The 25,736-nt window shown below is 49.5% G+C and overlaps 1 protein-coding gene across 2 annotated transcripts in view; it reads left to right on the top strand.

Annotated features, from left to right (window-relative positions):
• The first annotated feature begins 53 nt into the window (after positions 1–53).
• Nek6 (NIMA related kinase 6) overlaps positions 54–25,736 on the top strand; it is a 73,165-nt gene continuing 47,482 nt past the window's right edge. The window contains exon 1 of one of the 2 annotated variants that reach the window (XM_028754667.1): positions 54–150. The gene's annotated coding sequence lies outside the window, so the exon portion shown is untranslated. Of the gene's footprint in view, positions 151–2,169; positions 2,279–25,736 lie in introns of those variants that run through there. The other variant, XM_028754666.1, reaches the window with a different exon arrangement.

Genomic DNA, 25,736 nt, shown 5'->3' with positions numbered 1-25,736 from the left:
GGGGGCGGCGCGGCCCCGCGGCGGGGAGGGGCGGGCGCGCGGGCGCGCGCAGAAGCGGCGGCTGAACCCGGCGGACTAGCTGCGGCCGTAGCGCCGCCAACTCCCGTGCGACCCGCGCTCCGCCCGCCGCCGAGAGAGCCGCCGGCGCCGGTGAGTGGCCTGGGACCGGCGAGGGGCGCGGGCCAGGGCGTGGGGCCGTCACCCGAGGCGTTGTGGGCGCGCGCGCGTGCCCAGGGAGTCGGCGGGGACGCCCGCAGGAGGCCGAGGTGTCCGCGGCGGGCTCCATCCGCCCCGCTGCGCGGGAGTGCGTGCGTGTGCACATCAGGGGCCCCGGCTGTGAGTTTGGGGTGGACCAGTGCGGGTGGACAGGCTCGGCTTCGGTTTATCCGTTTATCGAGTGTTTACCGTGGATGCCAAGAAGTACGTGTGCCCACGTGTCTGAACGTTCCCGAGTGTGTGTATGCACACGTGCACGGGCAAAAGTGTACAAATTCCACACGAGTGTGTGTTTAGGATCCAGGCTGAGCATTCCACACTGCAGGCCAGTGTGTGTGTGATGTGCCGGCTGACCCTGTCCCGAGAGAGTGCTGGGCCGGATTCTGTGAGTCCGCAGATCACCAGGTTATGACTCTGGTGGAAGCCGCTGAGCCCGGCCTTGGCAGGACTCTGCATGGCCACGCAGGCTGAGGAGGGGGCTGCGCTGGACTTGAATTGAGGTTTTCTAGATACGTCTTAGTTCCCTGGCTTTGTTCGTGGCTGTCTCTAGCTAGGCCAGATTTGGACTCTGCCCCCCATACCTAGGGGTTAGGCCCTAGGGAGACCCAGGGCCCCAGATACTTGTCCTCTCTGCCTGCTCCTCTAAGTTAATCATATTTCCCTGATTTATCCGAGCCCCAGAGGCAGTAACAAATGGGTGACAGCACACTTGGGACACATCCTCTAAGGGCTGTCCGTGAAGTTTTGATTGACAGTTTGTGCATGTGTGTTTGAAAGTTTTAACTGTTTTAAAGCAAACTTTAGAAAGTTTCTGTTCAGAGTTTTACTTCACTTGCAAAATGCAGGTTGACTTTTTGAGGGGAAAATGTCCTCCCAGGAGTCTGGTGTGTGTAAAAGGGCATGTTAACCCTGTTGCTAATGGGAGAAGAATTTCATTGAATGGGTGCCTGACTCCCAACAGGAGGAACTTAACCAGTGAACTTTAGACATCGTCTTTCAGCAGACAAAACCTGGAAGGAAACAAAAAAAGACCCATGTTCTTTTTTTCCTCTTTGTCCTGAAAACTGGAGAAGAAAAAATATCCCCACCTTCTGGATGTGTTGAAACTTCCCCTCCCCCATCAGGGCCAGGCTCTCCCTGGATCCCCCACCCCCAAATAAAATATGCCTGTGGGGAGCGGAGGAGTGAGTCACTCCCTGGCAGAGGGCCCCACGGCAAACATTTGGGAAGGTTCTTGCCTAACTTCCCAGAAGAAAAGGCCCGGGATTTAAAATGGTCCCTGTGGTTGTGAGTCTCCGAGCCTCGTCTGCTTCAGAGATGACTACAAAAGTCTTTTGCTGTCTTTAAAAAGCCCAAGTCTCGGACTTAAGCGTTGGCCAGGATTTAGAGCTGTTTGGGTTTCCAGAAATGGAGATGCTGGCCTTCCCAAGTGGCACATGGTGTGGGAAAGGTGGAGGGAAAGGGGTTGAGTCATTTACAGAGTACCTACTGTGTGCTGAGGATGGTTCTGGGGGTCTTTAACTCTCCACGTATTCCACTCTGTTTTTGGGTTTGTGCCCAAGGCACCTGAATCAGAGAGAGATCAAATGTGGCCCAGGCCATGAGGGAGAGGGTGGTGGCCAAAGTCTGAGCCACCTGCCTGCCTTCTAGGCCTTCCTCCTTCACTGGGCCCAGGACTTGACATTTGACTTCCTAAGGTGTACAGCCTGGGCACTGTGGACTTGAACACTCATGTTCTCATTAGGCTCACTGTAAGTCAGAGGTTAGTCTCTAATATATGAGAAAACAGACAAGCGGATCGATGAACTGCCTGGCGTAGTTTTGGGCGAGAAGCACCATGACCCGTGTTCCCCATTATTGAGGATATGCCCTGTGCTGGGCTTGGTGCACAAAGTTTGCTTTTTCTTTTTTCCCACCAACACTGTAAGAACTGTTATGGTGTCCATTCTACAGATGAAGAAACTGGGGCACAGAGAAGCTATAGAGTAGCAGTAGACCCAGAATTTGAACCGGACTTGTCTGGACAGAGTCTGTAGTCTTCCTGGGAACTTGTAAAGTTCAGGTAAGTTGATAAATGGCAAAGTCAGGATTTAAATTCGTATCTGATTCTTGGACAGTCTTTCTTAACTTGAAGGACACCGGCTACCTTTATTGTGTTTTGCTCTTCTGGCATGTTGTAAAGCTCAGTGATTTATGACAGGCCAGGTTTTGCAGGCCTGTCTGGTTCCAGAATTTGGGGAGTGGTCCTCCCAAAGGCCACTGAGCCACCAGACTGAAGGTACCACAGTCTTTCCAAGTGCCAAGGATGGCCAAAGAAACCGTTGTCAAAAGGAGACTAAGACTAATGTTTCTCTCCTCTTCTCAGATTGGACCAAAGAGGGAGGTGAGGGTGGAGGACTTGGTGAATCACTCAAGATTAGATATGAGTTACCAACCAGGTGTGGTGGCTCACGCCCATAATCGTGGCTGAGGCAGGAGGATTGCTTGGAGTTCTGAACCAGCCTGGACTTACATAGCAAGTACCAGGTGTCCCAGGATTATACACCAAGACCCCGTTTAAATAAATAAATTGATTAAATAAACACATAGATACATGTTGGCGACAAAGCTGGACTTAGCCCCAGGAAGCGTCCAGCCTCTGACCATGTAGGGAGATGGCGTGTGATCTCAGAGCCTTACTCTTCACTCTGGATCTCTGACACGATCATTTTTGCAAAGACTCCTTGTCACCTGTCATTCAGAACTGGGCCTGCCAGTTCACTTCCTCATTCACTTCCGTTTTTGGTGTTTCAGAAGAGGGCTGTGTATAAGTAAGGACCTGTGCCGTTTGGGCTGTGCCTGCCCAGCTCGGTGTCCTTTAGCACTAACAGGAAAAGGTCGCTCTCTCCCTTCCAAGAGTGTCATTTGCAAAGTGCTTTGTGATGCAGTGCCTAAGTGTAAGGTGTGAAATAATAGATGGTATGGGAAGGCTCAGCCACGGTTCTGGCATTGATAGATTCCGCTCCATCTGGCCTGTGATTTGCGGAGGTAAAAATAGGCCTTGTTTCTATGTTTTTATTTATCTAATTTAATTTTTGCTGATGTATCATAGGCAGCAAAGTGCATGTACTTGGAAGTTTGTTAGTTCTTAGAACTGGGGCTCTTGGAGCAGGAAGATTGTAGAGGGGTCGTTGTGGTCTGGGTTTCTGTAAAGGGTTTTGAAGTTTTTGAGTGGATATTCTTAGTTCTGTCACCCAGGTAAGATCATCTGTCCCCTATCTCTTCTCTTCTCTTCTCTCTCTCTCTCTCTCTCTCTCTCTCTCTCTCTCTCTCTCTCTCTCCTTTCTTTCTCTCTTTCTCTTTTTTGGAAACTTTCCCCATTCCTGTCTGAATTTGGTGACACACACATAATCCATCTTCAGGCCAAACCTGTGGCCTTCTCAGACCCAAGGTCCAGACAGAAGTAGCATTGGGGCACATCCATTAGTGGTGTAATTTCCTGTGCCATTAATCCTGGGAACTTGAACTTGAGCGTGTGATTTCACATTTTGACATCTGTCACTCCAACAGGACTTGCTATGTGAATACAGACCTGCATATGCAGGGGGCTCCAGTTCTGGATTTTAACCCCCCCAGGCGACTTCTCACGTGGTCTGCCAGCTGAGGAACTGGTCTCCTAGACAAGCTTCTTGAACTGTGCTGGCTAGAATCACAACACCCCCTAAAACCCTTGTTCACCACCCCTGGAGCGGTGCCCTGAGGGGGCCGTCAGATTGCAGGACCACTGGGTTCATTTAGTTCCAAAGGCTTTACCCACAGGGAGCTGTTCTTTTCTTAGACTTCTATGTGCTGGTGACCTCATAGAAAAGAAAAAGGGGGCTTTGTGTAGGAATTCCAGCGAGTGTGAAGGAATGCCGACAGGGAAGGGGCGGGTAGTTGCTGTGGGAAGCCTTTAGGCGCCTGCCTTTTTCCCAAATTGTTTAACCCTCACACTTCAAAATCAGGGTGGCCCTGGAGAAAGGTTCTTTTATGGGGAATCCTCCTTTGTCACCCTGTCATCCACTAGAGAGGCTCCTGGGGTGCTGCCCTACACAGGCTCTCAGTGCAGGTGGCAGACAGGTGGCATTTGCTCAGGACTCATTTATTAACATCTGTCCTTCGGCCCTTTAAGCTGGGGATTTCTGGGACGGAATCTATCTGCAAAGGCACATGGTTACTTTCCAGTGACCTGTTCTGATGTTCAGTGTCTCGCAGTGCCAAGGAGAACAGATCACCAGAGCATGGGGTGCAGATGACCACAGGAGGCTACTTAGGGTGAACTTTGGGGATTGGAAACGCCCAGTTGTCCATTTTACAGAATGGAAACTGAGGCCCTGAAAGGACAAGATACTCATAGTCAAATTAAGAATGTGAGTCTTGTGGGTGGAGAGAGGAGGGGTCAGTGGTTAACAGCATTGGCTGCTTTTCTAAAGGTCTTGGGTTCCATTCCCAATGGCAACTTATAACCACCCACAACTCCAGTTCCCAGGCATCTGATGTTGCCCTCTTCTGGCCGCCACAGGCACCAGACACGGATGTGGTGCACAGACATACATGCAGACAAAACACCCAGACAGATAACATTTAAAAACAAAGAATTTGCCAGACATAGTAGACAGCAGTGGTTTGGAAAGAGGATGGATTTGAGTGCTGGAGTAGCCCTGTGGCATCACAAGACAAGGTCTGGAAATCTGTGTTTGTTTTCTTCCTACTCACTCACCACAGGGCAAGATAGTGAGCCCCCTCGGTTTGGGCATGAAGCTGGAAGGCCTGTGAGCTGTGTCAGCTATGGTTGTTAGGAAGTGAGGCAGATATTTTGCTAATTATTTCTATAGTGTGGCCAAGCAGAGATCTGGGTTGATAGGAGTGGCCTTCACAGACCCCAGTGGGACCAGAGTCCTCACTGATGACTCTCGGCCACATTGAAGTCCACTGGGCCTGAGGGAGGCCACATGTACTGTGGGAGTCTTCCTGGGCCATTTGAGTCTGTTAGATTGGCTCTCTCTAAGGGACAGGAAACCTGGGTTTCCAGAATGGCTGTCTCTCCTCAAAGGCTTTTGAGGAAATTTGCCCAGTTCCTCATACCTGAAGCCCACTAGGCTTATGAGGAGAGTAGAGGCCAGTAGGCTGTGGAGAGCCAATCCCCCGAGGAGACCTCTGGTTTGGGCTTCATTCAAGCCCAGCCTCCACTGCTGTGTCGTCCAGTGGGCTGGCTGTGTCGGGCAGCAGCTTCCGCTTCTCACACAGCGGGCTAACTTTGAATATAGATACTGAAAAGTAAGGTGCCTTCTCTGGAAGGCCAATGGGCATGAGAGCTGTGAGCTTCTCAGAGGGGAAGGGCAAACCCTCCCTGCCTTCTTGTCACCTGTGTGCACAAAAAGGCTCTGTCCAGGAGTCATGTTGAGAAAAGGAGCTTATAGCGAATATTCAGACTAGATACCTACTCAGACCTGTGGAGTGTAGGCAGATTACAGTCATGAGGGTCTGGGAGGAAGGGGCGTGGGGAGAAAGTCAGGGCTGGATGAATGCAGGGTTCCTTTTGGGGTGATAAAAACGGTTTGGAACTAGGTAGCAACTACAGTTGTGCAGCATTATGAATGTACCAGATGTCGCTTTACAGCTGTTGATTTGGGTATAGTTCAGTGATAGTGCACTTGCCTAGCATGTGAAGTCCTGAGTTGGATCCCCAGTCACACACACACACACACACACACACACACACACACACACACGTTAATTTTTGATATGATTTTAAAGGAAAAAGCAAACCAAAAGAGATTCTGTTGCTTAAGAAAAAAAGAATCCCCATCTCCTGCCCCATTTATAGATAGGAATAGTGAAGTGCAGAGAGCATGCCCAGCCCGAGACCCTACATAGCTGTCCTGTGGCGTCAGTCAGGTCACTCTCCCAGCTTTCAAGCCACGCATCATGACTTCTGGGCCTGGGCTTGGGTGTGATGCAGAGTGTCTGCAATCTGAAGCAGGCCGAGTGTACTCTGGTCTCAGAACTCGAGATACCTGTGTTGGCTAGCATCCGTGTGCTCACTCAAGAAACACATCCTGGAGAGATGGTTCAGTGGTAGTTAAGGGTACTTGCTCTGCAGAGGACCCCTGTCAGTTCCCACATGTCAGGCAGCTCACCAGTGCTTGCAACTTCAGTTCCGGGGGATCAGATGCCTTCTTCTGCTCTCTTGGGCACCTGCATGTACATGGCATCCAAACAGACAAGATCTCAGGGTAGCTCTTGCTGACGTGAATCTTCCTATGTAGTGTGGATTGGCCTCAAACTCACAAAGGTCTTCCTGCCTCTGCCTCCTGGATGTCCTGGTTTAAAGGGATGTGTCACCATGCCTGGGAAATTAATTTTTTAAATGATTTATTTTTTGTTTTATGTGCATTGATGTTTTGCTTGCATGTAGGTCTGTAGGAGGATGTTGAATTCCAGAGATATGTATGAGCTGCCATATAGTTGCTAGGAATTGAACCCAGGTCCTCCGGAAGAACAGCTGGTTCTCTTAACCTCTGAGCCATCTCTCCAGCTCCCCCTATTTTTTTTAAGACTCATATCTCAGAATTCTGGGTCAGGTATGTAAGGTTTGCACAGGGACTCTTTCATGGCCTTATTTCTTGACTGTATCACAGGATAGAGCCTACTCTCTATCCCCAGGTGGAGGCAACACTCCATTGATCCTGACTGTTGGAGGCAGGTTCAGAACTATGTAGGAGTTTGTGTATGTTCTACAGGAGGGATCTACAGAAGGCTTCACTCTCCAGGGAGGTAGGGAGGAGTAGGAAGTGTGAGTAGCATTGTGGCAGGAAGATAGGAGGTTCTGTTGAAGCCTCAAAGGACCATGATGAGGCCAAGTGGACCACAGGAGCTGTGGGATGGTTTCCAGGGCTTCAGGCTGACCTGGGAAAACATGGAAGTAGGAACTTCCCATCCATCCTGCCAGAGGCTTCCCTGTGCCCGGTGTCTGCTGTGTGCTATGCCCTAGTCCAACTTTTAAACACAGTAACTTACTTCATCTAACAATTCTATGGTGTGGATACCCACATGCTCACTTTAGTGATGAGGAAACACCCAGAGTCCAGGGTAGCTGGTTCTCTGCTGTTAGCATGTGTGCTTTGAGGAAAACCACAGCAAAGGGCCTTCTTCAGAATCAGGAGACAGTTGTGGCCCTTTGGAAGTGCCCACTATGTGGGCTGGGAGAGGGTAACCAATTCTGACCTTCCAAGCAACTGGAAGAAACACCATGTACCATGGTCCTATGCTGACAGTATACAGTATCAGTTGTCTATTTCCTTCTATTGGGAATGTCATTCTGTAGTGCAAGACTTGGTGTGTGGCCACAGCTGTGTCCTTAGATCTTGGCACACAGTAAGAGCAGAATTACCAGAGTATTTCTGCACACCAGCATGATGACATGGTGTTCAAACATTTCAAATTTGGGGACATTTCAGATTTTTAGATTAGGGTTATTCAATTGGTAAAGTTTATGCAATATTCCAAAATTCAGTTCTGAAATCTGAAACATGAGGCTGGAGAGATGACTCCGTGGTTAAGAGCACTGACGGCTCTTCCAGAGGTCCTGAGTTCAATTCCCAGCACCCACATGTCAGTTCATAACCATGTGTGACTCCAGTTCCAGGGGATCTGATGTCTCTTCCGTTGACATCAGACGTATAATTGGTGCACAGACATTCATGCAAGGAAGAAATCCATACACCATACACACAAACAAACAAGTAAAATTTGAAACGTTCCTGGTCCCAAGCATTTCGGATAAGAGATACTTAACCTACAGGAGGAACCTAAGCCTACAACAGCTTGTACCTCCCGAGTTATGAAGTCTCCTTCCTGGAGCACGTCTTTGTTCAGTGACTCTACAGAAGGCATGGGCAGGGGCGCATGCCTCTCAAAGCTGGTTTTAATTTTGTTGGGGGTGCTGGGATTGCACCCAGGTCTCCTACATGCCATGACAGTTCCAATCCCAGCCTTAAATTGTGTTTCCTGTCAGGTAGGCTTTGTTGTTTAGAGGGAGTGTCCTTTGTGAGGTGGCTTTGAGAAAAGGGAGGTGTTAAACTCTCCTGAGCAAGTTCTAGACTTGCTGATCCCTAAGTGGGCATGATCTCCAATTCTGCCTCAGCAAGAAATGGAGGAACCTGGCATGATAAGAGGAAGGAACTATCTTGTCCATTTGACCTCAGTGAGTGTCCACATGGCAGCAACTCGGAATACTACACTGCAGCAGGCAGCAGAGGCAGGAAGCCTGTCCTAGGGGTTTGGAGGATCCAGCTGGTCCCCTGAACTGATTTACCCAGGACCTTAAGCATGGACACACTCTCTGGCTATGATGCAGTGTCTCTACCGTGCATGTTTTGTTCCTCTTCTGTAGGAATCCCACTCATCATTTTTGTTTGCAATGCCAGCCTCCTCAGCTAGTCCATGAGAACAAAAAGACCCAAGTCTTGTCTGTGCAGAGTCTGGGATCTCCCAACAGACAGGTTCAGGGTGCTGTTCAACCCAGGTTGGAAATAGCCACCTAGGGAAACACAGGGGATCACATACGTCCTTCTGTCCCTCTTCCTAGGAAATGCAGAGGAAATGATTGTACCCTCAGCTGACAGCTGTCTTTTATACATACCTTTCTGGTATCCTACATCCTCAGACATTGATCATCTATAGGTTAGGCAGAGGGTGGCCCCATTTTTCTGGTCTCTTAAAGGGCAGTGGTAGAGTTTTTAGTGTTGACTTGGGACAGGAGAGGCAGTCCTAAAGAAGCATTCAGCCTCTGGCATGTGAGTTCCTGTATCCTCTGATGGATTATGGGGCACTGTCTTTTAAATCACATACTGCTGAAAATTCCTGCAACATATGGCCACAGTGATGTGCTAATGTTAGCAATTGAGATACTTAATTACATAGGAAAAAAAAACCCTTTCCTACTCACAAGGGTTTATTGGAGAGCCTATGTCTCAGGCCTGAGGGTCCTGCACAGTGTAAATCAGACTGGCAGATGGAGTATCATTATCATGTATGAATTTATTATCTAATAATTATTTTTTAATCTGGTCACAATTTTATCTGGCAATTTCTTTAATTGTCATTTATCCAACTGCATTGGCTCAATCCTAGTTTGTGCTTGACCTAATACTGGGACCCAGGGATAGAAGGAAACAGGAGTCAAATGGCCCTGAATCTTTGCTGTGTACCACAGTACCCAGGTGGTGCCGTGGGCTGTGGGTGAACCTTCATTTCCCAGTGCGTACTGTGAGAAATGTACACTTCCTACCGTGTGCACATCCATAGAGATGCAGGCGTGTAGACCACTCAGCATATACAAGTTTGATGAGTTCTTTGGGGCCTGGCTGTCTTCTTGTTATGATCAACCTAGTCAGCCACTGCTCACACGCCACGTGATGATGTCCCCTGAATGAACCAGAAACAATCCAGATGCCCCAGGAACCGATGTGAGAACACGACACCCCTTCACACATCGCGTCTCAGTTCAGCGTCTTGCCACCACCCAGCATTTTGAGACAGAATGTGAGATCTCGTGGTTGGCTAAATACATAAATATTTTATGTCTTGATATTCTGAAAATGAAGCCCAAATGCACAGAACTGCTGCACATCAGTGCTATGGATCATATGTTATAATAATCTGATGACATGTTGTTTAAATATTTATGGACTGATGCGACATAACAATGGGGGGAGAGGGGCGTCTGGGAGCAGAGTCATGGCAGATGCTAGAAAGGATGGAGCATATTCTCTCTATCTTGAGAGATGTCACGTGTCGCTGGGGTGCGGGGCCATCGTGGCAGCTGACATTTATCGGTCATTTGCTGTGTGCTGTACCTGTCAGTGACTTCATTTTATTTCATCATCACAGTATCCCTCAGAGGATGAGACAATTAATAATGCCGTGTTACAGATGAGGAACTAAGGCTCAGGGTAACACATGCTGCTAGTGAACGGCTAGGAACAAGGCCAGGTTGACCTGATGCTGCACTCTAAGGTCGCACAACTGTGCCATTCTTCCAGGTAGTGGTGGGTCACGTCAGAAAGGCTCCCTACCTGTCCCTTCCCACTGCTCGGAGGATGCCCTGACTGCATGCTCCTTGGACTTTCCGTGTCACAGGAAGGAATCGCTATGCCTGTAACTTGACAGACAGGAATCAAAACCATGAGCATCCAACCAAGGATGGGCCATGTGTGCCCAGAACACACCCTCAGACATTCTGGAGCTCATGTTCTTTTCCATTTTTCATTCTTGGTTCTGCAGTTGTTACAGGAGAGTTCTCTGCAGATGGTATCCCCTGGTGTGCTTAGTCCTGGCCCTTGCTTTGGCCTTACCCTTTGCTGCAGCCTTACCCCTTGCTGCAGGCCAGTAAAGTTACCAGGTTCTCACTTCCTGCTCAGCTTTGTCATCCCTGCCTCCAGGGAGCCACCTGACTAGACCAGCCAGTGAGGTCATTCCCTGGTGACATCTGTTGGACATTCTCATGAGCATCCTGTCCTGAGTTAGCTTGTTTTCTTAACCACTCATTGTCCAGGAAGCTCCCTCCCTCAGGGTGCAGGCCTCAAGGTTGTCACCTCAATGTAGGGTGCATAAACAGCCAACTGAAGTTCAACAAGAATCTCAAGCATCCTCTTGGAGGTGACAGTCTCAGACTTGGTAGTGCCTTCCACTTCTGTCAGGACTTTGGAGGTATTCTCAAGGCCCCTACAACCATAAGGGGCATGTCAGGGTCATGTAAGTGGAAGATGAGGGTGACTGTGTAATTTGTGAGGCCCAGTGTAAAATTGAAATGCAGACCCACATGTTAAAAGGAATCTAGCATGCACTAGGGTCTATCCTCAGCTGATACACACTTGTAATTACAGTGTTCAGGAGGTGGAGGCAGTGGGATCAGAATTTTGGGGTCATTACTGGCTACTACATACCATGTTGTGGACAGCCTAGGATGCATGAGAACCTATTTCAAACCTCTTTCTGCCCTCACTCCCAAAGGCAACAAGAATCAGAAAACTGGCTTTTTCTTGGTATTTACCTCCCTGCCTGTCATGATTTTTATTTAATGTTTACTTCTTGGGCACAAGGACTCTCAGGGTTAAGTGCAGACCCTTCCCTGTTGCTCCCGGTGGGGACTACGTGACTCCCACTCTGTTGTGGGTGACAGTGATGTGAGGGCTCACTGGGCACCTGTCCTGTGGTGGCAGGACCAATGTGTACTGAAGGTCCAAAGCCCACACCTGCCCCAGGGCTCTCCCAGATATCAGAGGTAATGCCAACAGTGAAGGCAGGGTATGACAGACAGGCCATACTTGGCTCCCTTCTGAGGACAAGGCTGATTAACCATGATAGCTTCATAACTGTCCCTCTTAAACGCTGTCTTGTCCAGCAGAGAAGGCCCCCTTGTCAGTTCTTCCTTGGGGGTTGGGAGCCAGGTCGTTAAGAGGAAATGATCTCTTCATGCGGACCACTGACCCCTGGAATGGCCACTACCATTTAGCCAGCTAGTCTCTCTTCTCCAGGGCTCATTTGCTAGACAGACCATAGAGCCAACCATGGCTGGATATTATTACATTCTGTCAGCTTTCCTGTCCTTGAGTAACAAGAGTTAGCAATGAAACATCCGGGTTGCTGAGGTGATCAGAATTTGGGGGTCATCACTGGCTATATATCATCTCGTGGACATCCTAGGATTAGATTCTGTGGGAAGAGCACCAAGCCAGATGCCCCTAGAGACCCAAGACATCAGGAGGCTATATCTGATGCCTCTGCTTACAGGGACATATTTCTAGTCCTGCAGTTAAGGGAGTTGAGAACAGGTAACTAGGGGAGCAGACATTTAGCTTCTCAAAGGTCTCTGTGTGAAATTCTGGAGTGGGGAAATAAAACTTCCTTAGTATCAACTATACAGACTGGGACCCAGCCAGATGCTGTGTGTGTTTTGCCTTCATTTCACTGATTAGTCCTTCTGATCACGCTGCTGAACCCATGTTTCAAATTAGGACAACTGAGGCTCAGTATCAGGAGGAAGCCTTGAGCCAAAGCTATAAATCAATCCCATGGCTTTATGTCCCCAGCATGCAGCCCACAGTTGCTACTGGCATGGCCTCCCATAACTGAGTTCTTACTCTGGCTCTGGGCAGGGAGCAGATTCCAGGGATAAGCTCCAGCTTCAGCCATGCAAGACTCAGCCCGATCTGGAGCCATCCCTGCCCAGAGACGGAGAGGTGGGCAGTTGATTTGGACAAGGCTGTTGCAAACCACGTGTTCCCACTTTGCCCATCGTAGTCTGTCACCTCCTCCCAAGGGGCCGGAGTTTTCTTGTTTGTGAAGCCAGGGGTGATACAAGTTTATGTTTTTGTATTTGGCCTTCAGTTCCATGCCAGGTAATGGGCAGGCCCATGACTTACTGTGTTGGCAAGCAGTGTAATCAACTTACTGACTGACTTGCTTGATAAGAGCGCCACAAGACTAGAGCTTAGTGGTACTTACGGTGCTCAAGTTGCTTTGAGACACATGGTAGGTCACTCGGCCTCACCCCTTCCCCACCCTAACCCTCCCCACCCCCACCCAGCCTCCTTCCCTCCTTTAGTTAGTTATTTATCTGAATGAGCGGTGCCCTGTTCTACTGTTCAAAGACTCGGTCGTGAGTCATGGGGACAAAGTCCCTGCCTTCAAGCAGCTGGTGTAAAGAACGATGGTACTGCCTTGGAACACTGGGGAAGTTCTGAAAGGGAAAATGCCCAAGGGAAAGGCTGGCTCTGTTTGGGACTGGTAGGATTCCCCAGCCTGTGGGGTTGGAGTGCCCACAGGTCTTTCCTGAAGCATGGCAGGGGAGCGTGGGATTTTTCTTACTCTCTGCCAAGACTCGTGATTGCTTCTCTAAGGGCCAGTGGCCCTGGAGTGAGCTGATAGATGGTCGCACTGAATCCTAGTTGTGACTTAGCAGATGATATTAGTTTCATTTTATAGGGATGCAGAGTGTGGCTGGATCATTTGCTCAGTACCACCCATTAGGGCCTCAGCCAAGCTAGGATTTGAACCTAGGCCCTGAGCGCCAAACCTTCCCTTCTAACCTCTTCATACCCGTGTCTGTGAGTGGCTTTATTACTCCAGGTAGCAGAAGAGCCACAGGTGCCTCTCAGGGCAGTAGGTGCCCTGCGAACGTGTGGTTAGGAAGAATAGGAACAAACCACCGGTGCTGAGAAGTGAACATTCCTGCATGATGCAGGATTGCATTAGCTCCTTGTTGCAAGGCTGTTGGGAGGATGGGGTTGCCTTTGTGTGGGATGAGGAGGCTGAGGCCCAGAGAGGTTCCACAGACTACTGAGGTCACACAGCTTCTTGACCCTCCCTGGGTCTACACAGTGCCTCTGTACCAGCATCGGCTTCTACCTTCAAGTCCTGTTTGGAACTGAAGTGTGACAGACATCTCAGTGGCTTGTTCCCAAACTGGGAGGATGGGTGTATGGAGCAAACTCTTCACATAATTGTGGAAAAGGACACCTATGCCACTGCAAAAACGCCTTTGAAGTGCTGCTGATTGCTGGGGCAGTTGAGTGACGGCGTTCTGCATGTGTGTTTGTGATGGTGAAGGGGGCTGTGTCAGGTCCCCCCTGCGATTGTCAGCCAGGGTACACTAGGGCTTTATGGCATCCGGAACAGACAAACCTTTTAGAGGAAATCGTCTCCAGTGCCATCCTATCCCACTGTTGGCAAACAGGCCTAAAACAGCCAAGGAACCCGTGTTGGGTATTCACAAAGTGGGGAGCTGGCATTTAGACGTACTTATTTAAAGCAGGAGTCAGGGAGACGAAAGGCTGAGTGGCTTGTCGCCTCGCTGCAGCCTGGGAGCTGAGTCTTCAGGGTTTTCTTACCATTTACAGGTTTTGTTGTTGTTGTTCTTGTTGTTGTTGTATATTTGTAAAATGAGGCTTCTGCTGGCAAAAGCAGGTTTTAGCGTGTGCAGTGGCGCTTTCAAGACCTAATAAGGCCCCAAAGGAGGGTGAGTTCCAGCCACACTCTCCTCCCCCAGCCCTCTGTCCATGTTGCCTCATCCACCGTGGGCACAGGGTACCATTCATCTTGCTTCCCATTAGCCGAATCACTGCCGTCACTTCTGCAGCACAAGATGGGCCCTTTGGAGCTGCCCTGGGGACAGAGGCAGGACTGGCTTAGGCAGGGAGTGAAAGAGCAAAGGAGAGCAAGTGTGGACAGAACTCCCGTGCATCATGGATGCTCTGGGGTGATGAGGACTGCAGGGTTTAGAGAACGGACCATCTGCTCATGCACCCTTAGGGCTGTGACAGGGCATGTGATAGCATAGGTGTAGCACAGACGTGTACAGATAATGACCCTGCCGAGTGCAGACGGAGGGAAGGAAAGGATCCATCGTTTATGGGGTGCTCCTACATCCACCACACTGTACTGGCCACATTGGGTAGGTCTTGGGGTATGGGAATTTTTGTGCCCATTTTCCAATGAGCAGCAGAGGCCCAGAGTTACATAGCTCCTGAGTAGAGGTTCTGGGATATGACCTCTCCCCTCCCCAAAAAGTGACTTTTCCATTTATGAATACCCTTTCTGGAGGTTTCAGAAAGTAGCAGACTGAGACCTCACCATATGACTGTCAGCAACCTGTCCCATCTCACCCTGATTCCTTGTGCAAGTGAATTGACATCTGGGCTCAGTGTTGTGCCAGTGTTGACCCAGGACCATGCTAAACTCCTATAGTCTATTCACACATCTGAGGGGATTTCAGAGTGTGAAAGGAAGAAATAGAGAGCTATACCTGCACTCTAAGTACCCATTTTCGACAGGAGTAGCAATTATGTCACAGTGATGCCTGCTCAGCTAGATTGATTGAGGTTGCCTGATATACCCAGCTGAGATGGCTTTGGAGACTGGAATTGATTAGTAATGTCTGCTATGGTTCACCAGAAAGAAGAGAGGGCCTGACACTTTTCTGGATTCTAACCTTAGGGGCACTGTTGTTCTTAGTCAGAACTCCAGTTCTGTGTGACAGCACACAATTAACTCCAGGAGAGAAAGGATGACCTAAGCACACAGTTGGAAATCTACGGGTACTAGAAGAAAGAAGGATTGATGAAGGCTTCACCGTCCCTGAGGGAGCCATCAAATGGAATTCTTCTACTGTAAATGTTTGTAAAAAGCATTTTTAAATTTCTAGGTATAAGGTTGAAGTGCCTACATATTTAAACTGTGTGCTGTGCACCACACTTATTTCCTGATTGCCTCTGAGTAAAGACTTTAACTCTCAGTCTCCTCTTTAAAGTGAAGCTCATTCTCCACTCACAGAACAGTGATGAGGGGTGTCTCAGGAGATGGAGGACTTGGAGTACAGATCCATCAGTGACAAATTGGTATTTAGAATCAGATCCTGCCCTTGCACCTGCCTTGTGCTGAGTTCTGGGCTCCTGTGCTGGTCTTGCATCTCAGGAATTTGGCTTAGGCAGTAGTGCCCTGAGGTGAACTGAACAGGATAGTACTGCACCCTTCTCCTTTGTGCAAACCCTGACCTCCAAGGACTAGGGGCTCATCTATAGCTAGAACAAGCCTGTGTGATCCTGAATGTAGCCTGGCGTAGCTTTCCATTACTTTCCCTAAGGAAAGTAGCAGTGTATCCCAGGCCTGGTTTCCAGATGAGCAACTAAGCCTGGAACTCTTGCCTCCTACTCTAAGAGTAATAAATATGAAAGCCCAAGACTCAGTCCCCACGACCATAAGGTGCACTCCTCTGGAGGCACAGCCAACTAGGGGTGCCTGCAGGTTGGTGATACAGTGTTGTAGGTGATATAGGTTATCATTTATCCTACCACACTGCCACATACCCAAAGTGACCCTATGAGCCCCTGGCATTGTCTAAGACACTCCAGGCCAGCGGGGCTGGGGAGTGGGGATGGATCGATGACCCTGGCCTAACCCCAGCACATGTAGTAAGCAAAGGTGGGTGCTCAGGTGATATAACTCAAAGAGTCCCACTACTGTACTTGGATTTACAGAGGATTCTGTTTTTCTGTTTTTGAGAGAGGGTCTCACTGTGTAGCTCTGATTGGCCTGGAATTCTCTTAGTAGACCAAGCTGGCCTTAGACTCCCAGATCTGCTGCAAGGAAATTCTTTAGAGGAGAGAGTTGGACTCCACCTGTAGTGAGAGGCCATTGGAAGGGTTTGGAGCCAGGGCATCATGGTCTGTGGCAACTGGGGACAGGGCACTGCAGATATTAGGGTGGGCGGGACAGGTAGAGGACAGAGCTAGTCTGGAGTAAGGGTGAGTTGGGAAGTCTTTGGGCCCTGAGTGGGACTACAGATCACATCCCATGTTTCCCTTTAGTTTACTTGCCCTAGGTCTTGGGAGAGTCTTCTGTCTAAAGGCATAGGGCCAGTGATGGAGGGCATTGAGGTCTCACATCATGATGCTCCTTGCCTCTGGATTTGGGTAAGTCAGGTGTCCACATGAGTCACAGGGAGAAGGAAATGGGAATACAGTGATACAAATCCATATGGCAAGTTGAAGGGGCCATGAATCTCCAGCAACAGCATGAGCCCCATTGTGTGTCCTGGAGATGTCTAGAGGCAAGGGGGCTCCACCTGACACCCCACAGTTGACAGCTCTCTTAACAGCATGCTATTTGCATATCAGTATTTGCTGTATTTAAACCACATCATTGTCTCCCACTATTGTTAATACCTTTTTCAGCGCATCGTCCAGGGCTTTGCATATGCTATTGGTTGGTTCTCGGCTCTAAACAGCCTATTATTTAGTTCTTTGTTGTTTTCGGGGGATAAGGTTTTGCTGTGTAGTTTAGATTGGTCTGGTACTCACTGTATGCCCTGGCTGAGCGTGAGTTTACAATTTTTTATTTAGTGTTATTAGGATATGGGGGGTGGCATGCCATAGCATGTATGTGGAAGTTAGCAGACAGCTTGAGGAGCCAGTCAATTCTCCCTTCTGCCATGCCACCTCACGAGCCTGATGCCCAATCTTTAAAGTGAACCTACAACTGAAAGAGATGGAGTAATTTTCCTAAAGCCACACAGCAAGAATGTAAGCCCTTGCCTGTCTCCTCTGGAAGGCCTTGGGCTACTGCCTTCCAGAATCAGTAGCTCTAAGCAGGTGCAGCTTTGTACAAAGACCTGTAAAGCAGCCCGGGGTCACCTGAGATGGGGCCATATAAGTAAGAGGCCTTAGGTGTTGAGCCCAAGAATGACCACTTTATCTGGGGGCCTAATAGTCAGTCCATAAGGGAGAGGTGTGAGCAACATAGGGGTTGGGGTATGTCATGGCCTAGCCAGGATATGTAAAACCAACGTCCAGAAGCCTGTTTATGACTGAGGCTGCTCTCACCATCTGGGTGTTGGGTGGGAGGCCCCTCACCTCAGTTCCCTCAGTCACACTCAAAGCTTTTCTGTGAAAACAAGGTCCTCTCTGACTTGGTGGGGACCATGTGAAAATAGCTGATAAAATATGTAAAGCTCACAGCAAAGGGAAAGAAGTGCCATGGATGTGTTATTTTTCCTAAATCGGGATTTCTGCATGTTAACCGCCCTCTCCCCTAGCTGTTTTAATTCTGAGGGAGAAGAGAATCCAGAGCTGATGGGAGTGTGTCAGCCAAGGCCTGGCCATGCAAGCCACCTGCCACTGGGGCATTTAATTTCCCTGGCTTCCCAACTGTATCACCAATCCGCAGGTTCCCCCCAGTCTGCTGTGCCTCCCGGGGAGTGTACCATGCAGTCCTAGTGACTGAGTCTCAGCCTTTCATATTTATTTACTGTTTGTCTCTAGAAGAGTCTGAGGTCATGCTCTCAGAGCAGTTGTTCAGGGGCTTAGTACCCACCTGTGCTTACTGCATGTGCTGGGGTTGGGCCAGGGTCATCGATGTTCCAACTCCCCACCCCACTGGCCTGGAGTGTCTTAGACAATGCCAGGGGCTCACAGGGTTACTCTGGGTATGTGACAGTGTGGTAGGATACCCTGTTAGGATAGTCTTGCTGGTGAGAATCAATGATGCTGAAAACAATGCATGCTGTTCTGTGTGCCTGCTACATACAGGGGCTGGAACTTCTGGTGGGCCAGCCTCAGGTATGGTACCAGAAGAATAGCATTCCTACCAAGAAGAAGTCGGAGTCTTCTGGAATTAGGCTGGACTGGGGTCTCCCCTTGGGTCCCCTGGGATACAAGGAGACTAGTTGGACTCCAACCTAGTCCACTCAGGGGACCTGCTCCTGTGTTGTGTTGCATTATGTCCTAAGTTGTTTGCAGCATAATCTGTTTAACTGTCCCAGTGACCCTGTGAGGCCAGGTCCCCTGATTTCCCCCACCTGATGAAGTCGCTGTCCTTATTTCCTCCTGCCTGCTTGAATGACAGTGTCTGTTGGCATCTATTGTCTGTCTCCCTCTGGGAAGGCAGAGCACTCTCCATCTCTTCCCTAGCCCCTCAGGCATGATCCTTTCAAAAAATGCTTAAGAGAAGGCAGAGTGAGTTACAGATTGTCTCAGAAAGAACACTGAACCCTCTCGGAGGACAGGTGACCTCAGCCACATCTTTAGGGTCCCATGGGAGCCCTGGCCTATCTAGCCTCAGCTGCCCCTCCCCTGCCCAACTTTGCTCTTGGAATTCTGAGTGTGCCTACGTGTGTCCCCATACTTTGACACTGCCCAGAGAAACTTCCAGTCTACACTTGTGGCTTGGTACTGCTCTCAAGAAGTGTGTCCTGTGACTGCTGCAAGAATCTGGGCATTTAGCCCAGAAAAGAGTGTGTTTCCTGGCTTCCTGAGAAAGGGGCCCACCCTGCCCCTCTTGGGGCACATAGAATGGAGGGGGAGCAGATGGGCTTTTGAGCCCTGGGAGGCACTGCTGCACCAGACCTTATCATATGAGGCCACCTGCTGCCCTGTGCCCATTGGCCCCAGCTGGGGAGTGTGTCCTGGCGTGGGAGCGTCCAAGGAAGAGAACACGGCTCCCTTTGCTCTCTGGTTACTACAGGGCAGACGTGACTGTGATGTTCTCAAAGCACAGGGTGACCCTTGTCCATTGGGTCATCAGGCCATTAGGGCCACATGTTTTGAGAGCTCCTCCCTAGCTGGAGGCATCTGGTCCTGCGCTCCACAGGGGCCAGGCTTGGGTTTACGAGGTGAGTTTGAATGGAGCTGGAGATGCTGGGCCCTTAAGCCTGCACATTGTGAGATTTCACAGTTGTTTCTTGTCACTATAAGGGCTCATGCTTTTCCTTTTTCTCCCCCTATCCCCTGCCTTGACCTGGGGCTGTCTCCTCCCTGGTGCTGGGACATTGCCTGGGGCAGAGGGCCTTTGCTGGAATTGTCACAGGCTCCAACAGGGAACTCATCTTTGCTTTCTCACAGAAGGACAGACATGAGGAGGCCCAGCCTCACCCTCCTCAGCCAAGGCTGAAGGGAATCTCTGGTACAGCGGCTTAATTCCTTGTATGCTGAATACAGAGCCAGGCCAAACCTGGAACTGTGGAATAATGTGTACTCAGCCCCAGTGAAGTGAGAGAACAGAAGGATAATCCTGGCATTAACAACTTTCTGATGTCAACTGTCCTTTCTCCTGAAGAATGGTGATAATGGATGGAAATTTAAGATGCTGGAAAATGCTGGCAGCCTTATGTCTGTCTTCAGATTTTGGGAGAAGCATTACAGGCCTTTGACATTCCCTGAGTCCAGGAGCCAGTGCCTCGGCTTTGTGGCAAGCCATATCACATATGACCACCAGTCTGCCCCGGTTTCCTAAGGCTGTCTTAACAAGTAAGCTCAGACTGAGTGTAACGCAGTAGTCTCATATGCTCACTGTTGCAGAGGCCTGCTGTCTGGAACCAAGGTACTGGGGTTGCTTTTCTCTGAAAGGAGAGTTGTTCTGGCTTCTGGTGAATGCTACCAATGCTGAACTGTAGATTCATCATGGTCTGCCTCTCTTGTCATGTAATATTGTCTGTCTGTCTCTGTCTCTTTCTCTGTGTGTGTCTCTCTCTGTGTCTCTGTCTCTCTGTCTCTATGTGTGTGTGTGTATGTGTACATTTCCTTCGTAGAAAGACCGATTGGACTAGGGCTCATCTTAATCCTGCACTACCTCAGTTGTAGTTGTAACTCAATTGTAGTTGTAAACAGCCTATGAGTATGTCTCAATTTACAATCCAGATAAGATCTTCATAAATTGAAGTGCTGCTGGACAATGGTGGCACAGGCCTTTAATCCCAGCACTTGGGAGGCAGGGACAGGAGAATCCTTTGTGAGTTCAAGGCTAGCCTGGTCTACAGAGCAAGTTTCAGGACAACCTGGACTACACAGAGAAACCCTGTCTCAAAAAAGCCAAAAAAATTTAAATTAAAAAATTGAAACACCTTAATTCAAACCCACACTGAGTCCCTCTCGCCTTCTGGCACATCTTCACACTGCAGCCTATAGATGAACGGTGGTTCCCCTCAGGATTGTGGGACTGATGGGCCGTGGGTGTCTCTGCCTAGCCTCCTCAGACTATGTATGGCTAGTTTGGGAATAGATTGAAATTAAAAATCAAAAGTTAGATTTCTGTAGACTGCTTATCCATTTTGTACTATTACAAAGTCAAAAAGTCCAGTCCTAAGTTTGAACTGTGCTTAAGTAAGGTCACATTCTCAGGTTCCAGGTAGATATGACATTTGAGGGAATACCATTCTGTAAGGACAGGGGACATCTGGAATGAGAGGAATCTCCAGAGCCTGCTGCATTCCTGTGGCAGAGACAAGCATATGAGGAACCAAGCATTGGAGGGGGGAAGGAAGGGTGGGGAGAACGCAGGAGGGCCAGGCCACCCTGCAGGGGAAGGATACTCCCTCCATCCCCCTGCCTATGGAATGAGCCTGGAGACTCAGGAGGACAGGGTCCTAACTCCAGAGCCTGTTCACTGTGTGCCTATGGATAGGTGTCCAGATCACATCCACGATTAGCGCAGCCTCCTGCATAGTTTGTCTTTAACACCATCGTTTAATCCTTTGGAGGCATAATCTCCAGTAATTGAGGAGCCAGAGCTTCTCAGAGCTTAGCATCAGTCAGTCCTACCTTGGCTGCTCAGGGGGAGGAATTCCTCTCTGGAGAGTGACAGGGCCCTACCATTCTGTACCATTCCCAGCGCTGGCAGCCAGCAAGGCTTCCCCTACTGTGGATACAGGAAGGAAGGGAATCTGGCTCAATTTGTTTATCAGGGACCCTTATCTCTATGGTCAGGCAGTTCCGGGTATCCCAGCCATGACACCTCCCAGAGAAATCTTGAGCAAGCACTCACATCCTGTACCCAGACTAAGCTTCACCTCTCCTCCCCTGTGAAGTAGAAGTAACATTCTGATTGTGCCCACATCAGGAAGAGAAAACTAGGTAAACTTGAGGGTGTGAATCCTTCCTGTACCCAATAGAGGACTTGGGCCTGGCACACACCAGATAGCTTATAAAATCTTGCCGAATAGAAACTTGCTGCTGTCAGCATGAACACCATGCTGCTCCTGGGTACCTGCCGCCAGGTCTCCCCACAGGAATGTTTTTGTGATATTCCACGAACATGCATGCCTCCACTCATGGAGGCTCATGGAGTGAGTAGCCATGAGCACAGGAAAGGTGTTTCAGGCTTTGAATGCTCACATGATCCATTGGTGTATACCACCACTTGGCATTCTATAAAAGAACACCAGAAGGAGAGCCCAGGGCGTTGATCTCTGCCCCTCACATGGCTAGCTGTGTGCAGATAGACTCAGGGCCCTGTGAATCTGAGTCACACTCCTCTGGTTTGCAGATCCAGCTCCCTTGCTATCACTGTGGATTCTGTCCCCAGCATACAGCTGGGTCTTCCTAGCCTCTGACCCTTTGCACATTCATTAAACACCCCATCCTGCCCTTCATTCACAAGTACTTCCTGTTCTGAGGAAATACCGTAGCCCCAGGGCCCCTTCTGGGGTCTCTGATAAGACTGAGGCCATGTGTGAATGTATGGTCATCTTGGCTCCTGAGAGGAGTAGGAAATGCAGGTAGACTTTCTTAATGATTATTCCATGTTGATAAAACCAAGAATAGAGCCAGGAGAATGTCTTGAGTCCTCACCACAGAATTCCCTCTGTAGATTAAGGAACAGGACACCTAGGAAGGGGATTGCTGGGAAGTTATTCCAACTGGCTTTGAGTCTGCCTGAGTGGATGTCCAGATTACACCCTACTCCAGTGTCCATTTCTAGAGGTTTCCAGATGCCTGTGAAGGGAGCATGTGTGTACCCAGAGCCCAAGGCCACCTGTGCACCCAGAACTTTCCTTGTATCTCCATTTTTGATGAGGGCACCTCTTAATTTCACAGGCAGAAGATTCTGCTCGATTCACTTCATACCTTACAAAACCACACTGGATTTGTATGTGGGGCAGGTGTCAGTGTATGTACACTTGTTTGCTGTGGAGACACCTCTGTGTGTGTGTGTGTGTGTGTGTGTGTGTGTGTGTGTGTGTGTGTGTGTCACAGTCAGAGGAGGACATCAAGTGTTTTCTGCCTTATTTCTTTGAAATGGTCTGTCACTGTACTTGGACCTAGGCAGGAAGCCAGTAAGCACCCATAGTCCTCCAGTCTTTGCATCCCACAGCACTGGGGTTACAGGTATGTGTGGCCACTCCCATCTTTTTTATGTGAATACTGGGGATTAGAACTCATATTCTCATGTTGGCACAGCAGGCCTTCTGATGCATGGAGCCACCCTGGATCTTAGACTCTTACTTTGCTCTCTCCCTGCTCTCTCTACAGAGGTGAGTTTATACCTCTCTGAACCCCAGTTTCTTGTAGAGACAACAGTCCTAGCCTCATGGGGTGAGTTGATTCATCCACATACATGACCTGTGCATGGCATGGGGCGGGGACGAACATGTAATTTAGTGGCAGTTTCTTCTTTGCATGACTTTTCCTTACTCAGGAGAGTCAAGAGAAACCAAATTGGCTGGCTATTTGTCTAAGCCAAAAAATGTTGGAAGAATTTTGTTTGTGAAGACGGGCTTGGGTTTTCGGTCAGAACTATGCTCCCTCTGGAATTGCATGGTTGGATGTCCAGGCATATTTTAAAAGCTTGGTGACCACCCAAGTCTTTGAGCCTTCCACTCGGATGCTCCGAGGTCACACTCTTCCGGAATCCCTCACACAGCGGGTCTGCTCATTGCGTCAGGAGTGCCACTTCCACAGAGCAGCTATGTCTGACTATGAATAGATGTTTTTTCCTCTCTTTCTTGGACACATGAATGGCAGTCTCCCTCCTGCAGTCCCCGAGGCTGACCTGTGTGGAAGTCTCCAATACGGACATCACAGTAGGGTCATCCATTCCTGTTTGCATGGGCTCCTCTCAGCAAGGCTCAAAGAGACAGGTCGATTGCTGCTGTGACTCAGGGGGCCTCCTGAGGGGCTCCTGGGCCCTGGTCTATAAAGGCTGCTAAGTGTACTGAAGGAATTGGACTTCACCAAAAAGCAGCAGTAGCTGAGACTGTCTCCGAACTGCGGCTGCTGCCTAATCGGGGCCTCTAGTCACTGTGCAGAGTGTTCTCTTAAAACAGGAAGAATGCTAGGGACCAGCCAGCACTCGCTGCAGGGTGGGGCTGAGCTGTCTGGTCAGGTCACCTGACTTTCACCTAGCTCAGGTCGCCTGCCTCTGCACTTCAGCTTTCTCCGTTTGCAAGATGGAAATAATGGCATACATGTCTCACGAAATACTGAAGGGATTCAGTTAGTTATCATTCAAGCTCCCAGAATTGTGCTTGGTACAGAGTGGATAAATGAGGGTAAACTGGGGCCCCAAGAAGGCCAGGGACTCATCCATGGTCACGTAGCTAGCCTGTGGGACAGCCAGGGCTGCAGCACATGATGTACTGTCTCGTGGACTCGTCCCTTCCTTCCTGCTCAGACTTTCTCAACTGTCTTCTCTGCAGAGGAAGTCGCATGACCCTCAGCCACAGGAATTCTAGCATCAGTGTCTGGAGTCTCCTTGGCTGCCTGCTATTCAGCTGCTATTTTTCCATGTCTTTCTCGTAGAGCTTTGGAGGGTCTCTCCTATCTGTGCAAATAAAAAAATTAACCTTTTGGACAGGAGTCTGAAGACTTAATGTGTGTCCTGCTGTGTGCTCCTGAAACAGCCTTCCCCCAGCCCCTGCAGCCTATTGTCTTGTCTGTTGTTTGACCTGTCCACCTGTGATCGCTGCAGAAGTAGGCCAGCCATGCGGTGCTCCCCCAAACACAGGTGGCTGTGGATGGTCAGGGTAATTGCTGATTAAACAAAAGCCCATGACGCACCTTTCTAGGAAATGAGGCACACCCCCAGAAATGCCCCCCCACCCCCACTTCCTCTGTCTTGCTGCCTCAAAGGTTATCTGAGTCATCGGCACTTTCCCCAGTCTCCCAGTATGCTGAAGTGCACTGCCACCACTCTGAGCCGAGGCTAGATGGCTGTGGTGTCGCCTCTGTGGGCACCAAGGTATCAGGACTGAGTAGCTTCCTTGTTTCTACCGTGCACCCATAAGCTCTGACAACTCCAGCCCAGGGTGTGGGTATGACTCTTGTGGGGTGGAGGGGTGGGAGTGTGTGTTAGGGGAATGGTGCCCACAGATTTCCAAGCTACAGTTTCCACATCTGTGAAACACGTAGATGGAGAAGCCAGCAGCAGTGTATGGGGGCTAGCCCATGTTCAGTCCTCTTGTCTTCTTACCCGAGAGACCCTGGCTATCATCTGGGATCACACTGGGCCACAACAGTTGTTAATATACTGTTTGTGGGGTTTGAGGGTGGTGTGGGTGACTGCCCCTCTGCAGACCATCAGAAGTGCCACGTACAAACAAAAAATGTATCATTGGTTATGTGCTTATGTCTCTGACCCATACTGTCCAATAAGAAGAGGGTACTCAATGTTGACCAAGTAACAATAGCCAGTTTGTTAAACACCACCAGGGAGCTTCCTGTGAGGTATGATAACCCTCTCATACCCAGAGCTTAGGTGTGTGCCCATGGATACACTGGGAGGCTGGGGCTCAGAAGGGAAAATAATATGCTCAAAAGACAAACTGTACAGCAAGGAGCGCTCAGCCCCTGTGTCTTTCCCATGTTCCTGATGGTCTGCTAGAGCACCCCTTTCATCCCTAGAGAATGTTTAACAAAGCGGTCTGGGAGGTCTCTGTACAAACCCTTGATTTATATATACTACTTGTTAATTTCTTCCCATGTTCCCAGTTCAACTGTCTCATTAAATCCCTAAGAACTTACCAAGAAGTGCCTTTAGCCAAGTGGTAGTAGACAGCTTAGCACACCTCCATGCCCTACCCTTGCAATGTAACACCCCCACCCACCCTACTCCCACCAAGCCCCAAGGCCCTTAGAGCCAGGAATATACCTGGGCTTCAAGGGATATCTGTGTCTAGATGCCCTTAGATGTCCCCCTCACCCAGGTCCTGTAGTCTGTGTATCACACAA

Source organism: Grammomys surdaster, unplaced genomic scaffold (genome assembly GCF_004785775.1).
Source record: "Grammomys surdaster isolate TR1022 unplaced genomic scaffold, NIH_TR_1.0 126035, whole genome shotgun sequence".
Lineage (NCBI taxonomy): Eukaryota > Metazoa > Chordata > Mammalia > Rodentia > Muridae > Grammomys > Grammomys surdaster.
Note: the sequence above shows the minus strand (reverse complement) of the source record. Positions and strands in the feature narration are given on the sequence as shown.